Below are 10,902 nucleotides of genomic sequence, written 5' to 3'. Positions count from 1 at the left end.
AATAAATTGGTCAGTGGGGAGGCGGCAGTTTATATTTGTTTTGTCGAACTACTAAATTGATCATTGGGGAGGCGGCAGTTTACATTTGTTATGTCGGACTACTAAATTGATCATTGGGGAGGCGGCAGTTTACATTTGCTATGTGGGACTACTGAATTGGTCAGTGGGGAGGCGGCAGTTTACATTTGTTATGTGGGACTACTAAATTGGTCAGTGGGGAGGCGGCAGTTTAAATTTGTTATGTGGGACTACTAAATTGATCAGTGGGGAGACGGCAGTTCACATTTGTTATGTGGGACTACTAAATTGGTCAGTGGGGAGGCGGCAGTTTACATTTGTTATGTGGGACTACTAAATTGATCAGTGGGGAGGCGGCAGTTTACATTTGTTATGTGGGACTACTAAATTGGTCAGTGGGGAGGCGGCAATTTACATTTGTTTTGCGGACTTCTAAATTGGTCAGTGGGGAGGCGGTATATAACAAAATTCGCTTCATTCATTGTTCTCTTTGCTTCATTTTTTATTATTATTATTATTATTTTTAATTTAACTAATGTGATACACATTATTGTCATCTGTATTGCGCAATTGTGCTTTGTAATTGTGGTGCAGTTATGAATTTTGTAATGGTTTACTTATGTGCCACGTATTGTGCGAGCTAGACTGTCGTCCAGACGTGGACTATACGGTTAAGGGTTTTGCAGACCAAAGTACGTGTCCACGTCTGGAAGAAAAAAAAAGTAGGGAGGCGGCAGTTTACATTTGTTATGTAGGACTACTAAATTGATCAGTGGGGAGGCCTTCTCTCTTCCAGGAGGTGTTGGGTAACGTTCTTAATTGTCACACTACTTCAGGCAAAAACATTGATTTTCAATACCTTCATACATAAATAATTAAAAGCCAGACTCGTTAACATGAGGAAAAAGTAACACTCTTAATTGATGAAATACAGAAACCAAGTTTTTTGAAGTAAATAGAGCAATATTCATTTGAGCCTTAAAAAAAGCTCTAAAAACACCTATTTCTTAGTTAGCATATAAACACCGAAGGACTTCCAAAAATTTTATTACAAGGTTTTGCTTAAATATAATATTTTTATAGTCTCGACTTTGATTCCCAGTTAAACAATAATTGTGTGCAATATGTTACATTTGCTTTTATAAATCTAGATTTCATGATGACGAATGTATTTAGATTCTTCTTAAAAGAAATTGAATTTTTTGCCTCTGGATTCTTTAAACTAAAACAGAATATAAAATTTAAAATTATTTGAAAGTATTTTCAGGAACCATGAAGTTAAAAAAGGGAACCCAATTTATTTTAAACTAACAAAAAAAAAACTTGAGGTGAAAAAAGAAGCATTTTCTCACATAATTTGAATCATTAATCATTAATCAATTAATCATTAATCAAGAAATAATGCTTATCTTACAACAAAATTTAAAACATTTCTTTTTTACTAAAGATACGAAATATTAAGTAATTTATAGAAAGAAAAACACACTGATTGTTTTCCGTAATTTGTGTTTTCTTTTGTAATAGATAAATGACTCTGTCTTTGTGATCTCCATCTGCTTAAGTTTGTTTTCGCATCTTGTTTTAAGCATAAGTCTAGAAAAATGACGTCCAGACTCAGACTCAATATTTTAATTCGTATAAATCAACTTATTGTTTTCTTTTTATTGTCTCAGCTTCCAGTAGTGCGAATTTTGTATATAGAAAATATTTGGAGTCATTATTCGAAACTATAAAAAATATTGACACCCACGCATAATGAATTATAAATCTCGATTTAAATTTTAGTTCTTGAAAAAAAAAACTTGCTATCCCACAATATTCAACATAATCACGAATTAAAAACTGTTGCGAAGAAGCATTTGGCATTATCAGTCAAAATAAATAAATAAGAGCTCTTGTGCAAAAACATTAAATCAAATATTTTGCATGGAATTATCTTTTGATAAACGAATTTTTTAATTATGCGCGAATTTTTTTCAATTCTCTCATAAAGCTCTTGAGATATGGTGAAATACTTAAAAAATAAAATAAACATTGAACCGCTCTCCTGACCGAACTATTAGGACCATATTTTAGAGATAGCGGCTACCCTCTATAGTCTATATTGTTGGGAAACAGAAATCCGAATCTGTTGAAAAACGGATCATAGACTTTGCTTGCCGTCAGACAAATCAAGGGAGGTTTACGTGGTTTATTCCTTTCCCATATAACTCAAATGAGGACTAGTTCCATCGAAAAGTCCTCCACAAAGACAGAATTTCTTGATTTAGGAGTTCCTTTGCCTTCTGGATCGGGCTCAAAAACGCAGTGCTGCGGAGTTGAACGTTGGTAGTCGTAAACTCAAAATCGGGTCGATTATAAACAACGACGGTTATAAAATAAAATAAAATAAAATAAAATAAAATAAAATAAAATAAAATAAAATGAAAAATATTTATTCGTTCCAATGCTTATATAATTCTTCACGGCAAGAAGGTGTTTATAGTTAACAATTTTAGCTCGCCTGCAGAGTCAAGTCTTATAACTATAGTTTTCATATTTCCTTTGGCGAAATAGCTCCGAAAAACACTGTTAATAAAAACTTCCATGAGGTCATGCGGTTTCTTTGCAGTTGCGCGAATAAATGTATACTCTAAATTATTTGTGTAATATCACAATAAAATACACTGACCTTAAAATTCTAGAGCAATCTCTAAGAGTAAAAGCAAATGTTTTCAAAGAAAGAAAAGTTTTTTTTTATGAGTGGCCGAGCTAATGTAAATATGTATATTTAGTGGAAGCATTAAACTTTCAAATTATCTCTGAACTTTTATTCATTTTCTGCTACTTTGAATGGAAGAGCGTATAACACTCCGTTACCTGTTCAACTCCACACTTCGTGGATCAGTCGACCTTGACCAAGGTGATATACACTTTCAGTAGAAAATTATGCACATTTCTTTTTTAAATTTCTTTATTATTTATCAACACTTATTAGTTTATGTGCAGGTGGAGAAATGTTTCTCTTTAAAGATTAATTAATATTTGTTTTTTGAAGAGGTTAGGAAATTATTAAGCTATAAAAAATAATTTTCGCTGCCCACCAAAAATGGTGGCAACTACTTTGCTCCAAAAATAGCGAAGTGAAACACCAGGAATGTTCCTCTAAACTACTTTTCATGTTAAGTAATTGTCACTATCTTCGGTATTTAGTAACACTAACATTGATAACAACAATAAAAGATGATACACGTAATAGTCAGAAAAGTTAATGTTAAGAAAATAATCTAATTAAGATTAATGAAAAGAGAAGAAGAAAAATTATTAAAATCAAATATTTTGAAATGATGTTTAACAAAAATTTCATTAAAAAATTATTAAAAACAAAATAGTGAAAAGATTTAATCTGGTCATCCGCTTGCACAATTATAGTCGTAAAAAGGAGTGCTTTCTAATTTTGTGTTAATATAGTCAAAGGACAATATATCAATACATAGATTTGTGTCTTTTATTTTAAAATCCTAAATAGAATTTAAAATTAGAATTTATAGTATCATCATAGTTAAAATTAGAATTTAGAGTTTCATCACAGTTAAAATTAGAATTTAGAGCTTCATCAATTTTATATTAAATTTTTATAAAAGAAAATTTGTCACAGCTCTATATTATAGACTGTCCATTAGTGTGCAGCACGATTCACTCTCAACGATGTATTCACCCTCCTAAATAAACAAACTAATAGTTAATAATAATTATAGTTAACACTGATATAGTTTTTGTTGTTATTCTTATTGTTAGGTCATCAATGCTTCTTTCTGTTTTCAAACAAATGTTGCCCATGATCAGTTTTTCAACCTTATACATTTTAGGATCACCTTCGTCTAATCATCTTGTTCAATAACACCAGAAGAACAATAAAAATAAAAATATAATTCATCTTCCGAAAATATAGTAGTTTCCAGTAAAATAATCATGATTATGTAGTGCTGGAAAATACAGTAATGTAATTGTATCATCACAGGGAAGAATTTTTTTACACTTTCTCTTAACGGATTCAAAAAAACCATCTCGACAAGACAATGGGTCGGGAACGGAAAGAAGAAAAAATTACTCATCTCTAATGACCCATCGCCGTTACAACTTTCTCTTCGTAATAGAAGTATCATAAAAATACAAAGATTCATTCTAAACTTAAATGAAATAAAGCATCTCCGCTACTGCCTGTACTTTTCCGGTGCATTTGATTAGTTTCATAACTCCTTGCTGACTAGGCGTCATTATTATACCTAAAAATGGATGATACGACGCCTGCGGGCAAGCATACGGGTCCATTTGTATTGTCTCTGATGATTCCAAATGACCTTCTGTTTCTTCTTTGAAGTTTATTCACTCTAACGGTTAAGTATCCTGTTGCCAGATGCTTAATGATTAATTTTAAAATTGCTTCTTTTTACGAGATGCACCAGGAGTCAGTTGCTGTAAATCTGTTTTATGAGTGTTTTCTTAACACGCTACAAACTAATTTGCAATCATAATTCCGTCAAGGTTGATCTCTACAAATTTCGTTTTACTTTCTTCTGTGACTGACTCATCCAGAAGTCTTCCTCTACAAGGAAAGATTGTATATATATATATATATATATATATATATATATATATATTGAGAAAACATGGAAAATAATAAAGATTAACTAAAAGAGAAGAAGGAAAATNCCTAAAGATGAAAAGAGAAGATAAAAAATTATAAAAATAAAAAAATTTTAATTAACATTTAAAAATTTTTTCTATGTATTCTCAAAAAAAACATTAAAATTTCAGAAAACAAAATAAAGAAAAAAAGATATAGCCTCTTCATCAGCTCACACGGTTATATCCACAAAAAAGAGTGCTTTCTAATATTGTATCAATACAGCCAAATCAAAATATATCAATACAATAGTGTGAGGAGTACAATAGTGTGAGGAATACAATAGTGTGAGGAATTTTTACGTCACTGATTACAATTATGAAATCGATTTCCTTCTCCAATCTATAATTATTTTTTAAGCTGACATTTTTGGACGAAATGTACGAGTTTAAAAACCTTATGTGTATAAAACAGGGGTTGCATAAATGTTGCGACAAACTTCTTGGGGAGTTAGAACATATCATCAGGATTAAAATTGCATAGAAAACCACTCCCGGAAATGTCCTCATACGTCGCTAGGAGTGCTATTTTTTATGAACTGATTTTTCGTGTGCTTTTGAATAGCTCAAAACCTGTAAGCACTCTTAACCACGTAGGGTATGGATCCCTGTGCCATTTTAATCCTGATGATCGCAACATTTGCACGGCTCCCTGCTATATATAACGTTTTTAAACTTGCACATTTCGGCAAAATATAGACTAAAAATTTCATTTTAAAAAAAATCTTTAGCTTTAGAAGTAAAACTAATTTCAAATTTGAAATCCCCAAAACCGAATTAGGTACGGTCAAATATTTTCATAAATGCAACAAAAAAGGTGTTTCTTAGTGACATTAATATAAAACTTTATCAATATGAAAAAGACACAGTATATTAGTTTTTAGTACTTTGCTTTATTTACATCCAACTAAAGCTGCACAATTTGCCATTTTTTAAATTTTTTTTCTTCATAATCTGCGTTGAACAGAAGACCAAATTCTGTATCAAAGTTCAACTTCGTATTCTATTAATTTTGAACCCAATGTAGAAGACAAGGGAACTCCTGAAAAATATGAGACGTTTTATTGTGAATAAGAATTAGGTTTAAGCATTAAGTACAAACCACTAAAAGGAAAAAATAGCAATCAATTCAAGTGCCAAGGATCGCAATTTAAAAGTTTTAAATTTGTTTATAACAAATGAATATCATCCCTCCCCCACATGATATTCATTTATTATACACAAGTTTTAAATTTGTGTATAATAAATTAATATCATACATTTAGGTAAACTTCCAACCTTATATTTTTTTCTCTGATTCATTATGATCATTTCACACTCTTATTTCTGCTAACATTGTCTAATTTTTTTTCTTAAAAAAAATAGGTATTGAAGTTATTAATCGTTATTTTACCAGTAAATCATTAGAATAAACAAATAAATCTTCTTCTTCGTCAGCACTACAGCCTAGTGCAGGCCAAGGCTTTCTCAATTAGCTGTCTTTGAGCTAGATTTTTCCACCTGTTTATTTACAACAATTTTAAGTCCTTCTCAACACTATCCAACCATCTTGTAGCTGGTTTCCCTTTTCTTCTAGTTCCCTCAATTTTCGAAAAGAAAACAAATAAATACCGTATATTAATTGGATTCGGAGTTGAGCCATGCCTACTATTGGTGAAATTAGTTCGTCTACGTGGTCTTCTTGAACCACAATATGGTTCAATGATATGTTCATGGTGCAATAAATTTACACCATATGATGGATCGATGTTGAAGCATTTTTTTTCTGAACATGTATTTAATATAGTTATTTTTGGTTTTGATCCTTCAATACTTTTTACTTAAAAGTATCTTAGTAAAATGGACTGCCTTCAATATTCAAAATCTAAGCGTCAACTGCTCGTTCATAAAATAAACCAATAAACCGTAACCGAATAAACTCATAAGTTGGAATGGAGAACCTTTAACCTCCAATCTCTCCGATTTGATTACAGTTCCTTTATCCGTAATTAGATTTTTACAGCACTGAGAGTTAATTACAGTCTTTTCGTAAAAACATCGAAGTTCCCGAGAAATTCAATTTGTCTTCTAAGAAAAATTTAAAAGCAATATTTTTAAAGAAAAATTGTTGTGGTTATCAGAGGAAATATAACAACTAAACCTGTTGAGTTTCCTTTTTTTTTAAAAACAGAATATCGCTCATTTTATGTTCTCTGAGAAAACTCATTGAAAAAAATAAATTATTATTATTGTTATTATTTTTAATAATTCTGGATGCAACCCTTATTCGAATAAAATACAATCCACGAAAGGATTAATGTTGTCGAGATTGGTTCATTCTTACGAGTTTTTTATTTTCCTCAATTTGCCAAAAAACTAAAAAAAATGTAGCTCATTTAACCCTTTGATGCAGATCGGACACAGGGGTCCCTTTTACATACATATTTTTTCTGACCCTCTGATTTACAAGCAAAAATATAATTTGGCAATTTTTACTTTTAAAAAACAGTCTAATATTTACTAAAAAAATCTGTTACACTATTAGAACTGTATTCGTACTAAAATATAAAATTCAAAAAATGTAGTTTGAAAATCGAAATTTTATTAATAATTGATTTTGTAATAAAAGAAATTTCAATGATGAATAACTGTTTCTCTTAAATCCAAATATCTGCAAATAAGTGAAAATTTGAAAAATTATTGTTTTGGGAGAGAGCCGTGTTTTGTGGATTTTACCTTTAACGCAGAAAAAGACACCAATGTTTCAGGCTGTATTTCATTACCATAAATTATTAAAATGCTAAATATAATATTTTTCACTTACTTTGGCCTAAATCAATACAAAATAATAAAAAAAAAGTATGAAAAATAAGTTTAAATAAAATTCTGCGTCAAAGGGTTAACAAGCATTAAAATAATGTTGATACAATCGCATATAAAACTTAATTAAAATTCATCTTTTTATTATAGGAAAACTGCTCATTCGGAGTTTACAAAAAGATTCTTAGATAAGATTATTTCACTTGATCCGGTATATATGTAATAGAGAGTAAAGATTTTGTTATAAGATCCATAAGGATTTTGCTTAATATAATACGACTGTTCGCTAGTTTTTTAATTATCAGGTATTCTGGTTCTAGAATGTATCATGGAATGGATCAATCTTCCATGGTACCTTTTGTTTTACTCGGTCCGCACTGAGAAAAAAGTATAGTCAAAAATACCAGAATGTGGTAAAATTTACCCTGCTTCAGATTCTATGGGCTTGGTAATTTACACCAAAACAGTAATTTACAGTGACACCAAAAAGCTTGGTAATTTTTACAAAAGCGCTATTGTAATGATTTTGGTAAAATTAATAATAGTATATGGTTTTATAATATGCAATAAAATGTGGTAAATGTGGAAACATTTGGTAATTTTATCACGAGGGCATTGAAGCTATCGATTCAGTTAAATTAACTTTTCAGTTTTGTTGCTGCTGTAGTTAATTTACGTCGCACTAGAGCTTCACAATGGCCTATTGGCGACGGTCTAGGAAGCATCCCTGAGGATGATCCGAAGACATGCCATCACAATTTTGATCCTCCGCAGAGGGGAGGGCACCCCCGATGACCTGCACACGAAGTCGAGCTTTTAACGGTAGAACAGTTTAAGGAGGACCCATACCCCACACCCTCGGTCCCTACGCAGACTGATCCAAGTGGTCACCCACCAAGACGCTGACCGCAGTCAGTGATGCGTGACTTCGGTGATCTGCTGGGAACCGTATCTTAACGATCAGTCCACTGCGGGACTTTCAGTTTTGTATTTATTGTTAAATGTGGAGTGATAAGAGATATACTACTTTTTTTAGTTTGCCTAAAAATAACAAGAACTTCTCTAGAAATTCCTTAAAATCCTAAGATTAAGAATCGCAGGTTTAACCCTTTCTTCCAAACAGAGGACCTCTAGAAAAATTGCACTGAAAATATCCTTCAATGCTTCACATTTCCGGTAGAAGTAAACAATTTTTAATGCAGGAAAATCTTCCTTGAAAATAAAGCTACGACTAACTCTTGAAGGATTGATACTTCTGCAACAATAAGGTCAATCATTCAAGCATTTGTTAAGTTCCGAACAGAACACAACAATTCAATTCACTGAATAAATTTCGAAATCAAACACTTCATCCGTATGCACTAAATCATTTACCTCAATTTCACTTTTTCCGAAAGTTACAGATAGCTCTACTTTTTTTATTTTACCTGGAAAAAAACAGGCGCTACTTTTGAAATTTCTTTAAAAAAAAAAATCCAGATTGTGAACCGCAGGCCTAACCCTTTCATCCAAACATAGGGACCGTAGCAAAATTGCTCTGAAAATTTCCTCCAATGCCTCACTTTCTTCACTAAAAGTAAACAATTTTTGATGCAGGAAAATCTTTTGCTGAATGTTTGAAAATGAAGCAAATACTAACATTTGGAGGGTCAATACTTCAATAACAATCCGATCTTCAAGTTCGTTAATTTGTTAACTTCTGAACACAGCAAGGTTGAAGAATCCACTGAATAAATCTCAGCGTCAAACAATTCATCGCCCCTGCACTGAATCATTTACTTCAATTCTGCTCTTACCAAAAGAATTCCGTTTTCCAATTGTTACTTAATAAAACGTAAAATATGTTTCTTTCAATTCTGTGTATCAGTTCCTTAATGACGAGGAAATACTTCCTGGGTGCACCCATGTTGTTTTTCTGAATATGGATTCCTAGAACACCTTATATTGTTAATTTCTGAACACAGCAAGGTTGAAGAATCCATTGAATAAATCTCAGCGTCAAACACTTCATCGCCCCTGCACTGAATCATTTACCTCAATTCCGCTCTTACCAAAAGAATTCCGTTTTCCAATTGTTACTTAATAAAACGTAAAATATGTTTCTTTCAATTCTGTGTATCAGTTCCTTAATGACGAGGAAATACTTCCTAGGTGCACCCATGTTGTTTTTCTGAATATGGATTCCTAGAACACCTTATATTGTTAATTTCTGAACACAGCAAGGTTGAAGAATCCACTAAATAAATCTCAGCGTCAAACACTTCATCGCCCCTGCACTGAATCATTTACCTCAATTCCGCTCTTACCAAAAGAATTCCGTTTTCCAATTGTTACTTAATAAAACGTAAAATATGTTTCTTTCAATTCCGTGTATCAGTTCCTTAATGACGAGGAAATACTTCCTGGGTGCACCCATGTTGTTTTTCTTAACATGGATTCCTGGAACATCATATATTTCTTTAATAACTCCTTTGCTTCTTTTGCCTGTTAGCTATGTTTCTTTTCGGTGTATGATTTTTCAAGACTATAATCCTTTCCCTAACAATTGCTGCTCGATTATGATGCCCGTTAACACGTTCTTTTGTTTCTGGCAGATGCTCCCCTATCAAACACTCACGATTCAATTTCGGTCAAGTTCGCTAATCTCGAGAGGGGAGGAAGCATTTCATTGGAGGGGAAAGTGCGCTGTAACGAGATGATCCTTCCTAAATCCCTTTCATTTTATGAACTTTATTGTTCCTCATAACGACATAGCGTGATGCCGGGTCTCTTGTAAGGATGTGTTATGTCCATCTCTTCCTTCTTCCGGAGCATAGCGGAGAGTAGTTTTATGCAGAGGAACGTAGTCGTAAAAGCATGCTTAATGGCGTAGTTTATTATGTCCAAATGTATTTAGGGATACCTTATCATAAAGATAAGAGTAGGAATCAAATCTAGATTACAGTTTGGATGGGTTTTCTGAATGATATATTTTCGTTAAATTTTGATATATTCCACTACCGGTAATAAGCATAAATTGCATGTTTCACTTTTTACACTTTTCATATTTATCATATGCTCGAAAAAAGTAACGCTCTATTTTTTTTCTTCAAACAAGTCCTTCTCCTATGAGATAATTAGAATAGATATTAAATAACATGTTATGTGACCGAAATAATTTTGTTTGAGTTTAGTCCTTTTTGATATCGTAATATACAGTAATATAATTTTTACCCAGATATTATCAAACCAAGGAAGGATGTTGATAGATTATATTTTACTATATCAAATTCGCCACCAGCCTGAATTGCCATTTATGCTGGAACGAACTTCATCGTCACTGCAGACGTTATAATGGCTGGATTAAATGATTGTAATAACTAAACTCTGCACGTTTAAGCATAGCAACAATAATATATATATAATTTGGCATTTTTTACT

At 31.9% G+C, this 10,902-nt stretch overlaps 1 long non-coding RNA gene across 1 annotated transcript in view; it reads right to left on the bottom strand.

The window, feature by feature from the left end:
* Positions 1 to 5,556: 5,556 nt before the first annotated feature.
* The window catches only part of LOC139425599 (uncharacterized), a 46,252-nt gene continuing 40,906 nt past the window's right edge, over positions 5,557 to 10,902 (bottom strand). Inside the window, exon 2 of the long non-coding RNA XR_011636796.1 lies at positions 5,557 to 5,725. This is a non-coding gene — a long non-coding RNA (uncharacterized lncRNA). The remainder of the gene's footprint in view (positions 5,726 to 10,902) is intronic.

Source organism: Parasteatoda tepidariorum, chromosome 5, assembly GCF_043381705.1.
Source record: "Parasteatoda tepidariorum isolate YZ-2023 chromosome 5, CAS_Ptep_4.0, whole genome shotgun sequence".
In the NCBI taxonomy this organism is placed as follows: Eukaryota; Metazoa; Arthropoda; class Arachnida; order Araneae; family Theridiidae; genus Parasteatoda; species Parasteatoda tepidariorum.
This window is presented reverse-complemented; position numbering and strand designations above follow the sequence as displayed.